Consider the following 625-nt stretch of genomic DNA (forward strand, 5'->3'; position numbering starts at 1 on the left):
ATTTTTTAATCTCTTAGAAAATAGAAGGCTGGGGCTGGAAAGGTGGTTCCAAAGTTAAGACCACTTGCTGCTTTTCTAGAGGACCTGAGTTTGGTTCCCAGCAGCCACACCACACCAGACGTGTCACAAACAGCTGTAACTCTAGTTCCATGGGGTCTGACGTGGCCTCCTCGGGTAGCCACATACATGTGTGCACACACACAGACACACATTTACAGCAAAATAAAAATTATATATACATTCATTCAGAGAGAGAGAGAGGAAGGGAGGGAGGGAGGGAGGGAGGGAGGGAGGGAGGGAGGGAGAGAGCAAACCAGGTGTGATGGTTCACGGTGCATACATACCTTTAGTCCCAGCACTTGAAGAGGGGGAGGCAGATGGATCACTCACTGTGAGTTCTGGGCCAGCCAGGGCTACATAGTGAGACTCTGTCTCAAAAATAAAAAAGAGAGAAGATATAGAGCAACAGGAAAATACGATGAAATCTTAACAGTACACAACTCTACATTAAGAATAAGGAGGAAGTGTTCGCTTCGGCAGCACATATAAAAATTGGAACGATACAGAGAAGGTTAGCAGGGACCTGCACAAGGATGACACACAAATTCGTGAATTGCTCCATTTT

General features: G+C 45.9%; 1 pseudogene; it reads left to right on the plus strand.

Moving 5' to 3' along the window:
* Positions 1-524: 524 nt before the first annotated feature.
* LOC118573540 lies at positions 525-625 on the plus strand (annotated as a pseudogene).

The sequence above is a fragment of the Onychomys torridus genome, chromosome 23 (genome assembly GCF_903995425.1).
Source record: "Onychomys torridus chromosome 23, mOncTor1.1, whole genome shotgun sequence".
NCBI lineage: Eukaryota > Metazoa > Chordata > Mammalia > Rodentia > Cricetidae > Onychomys > Onychomys torridus.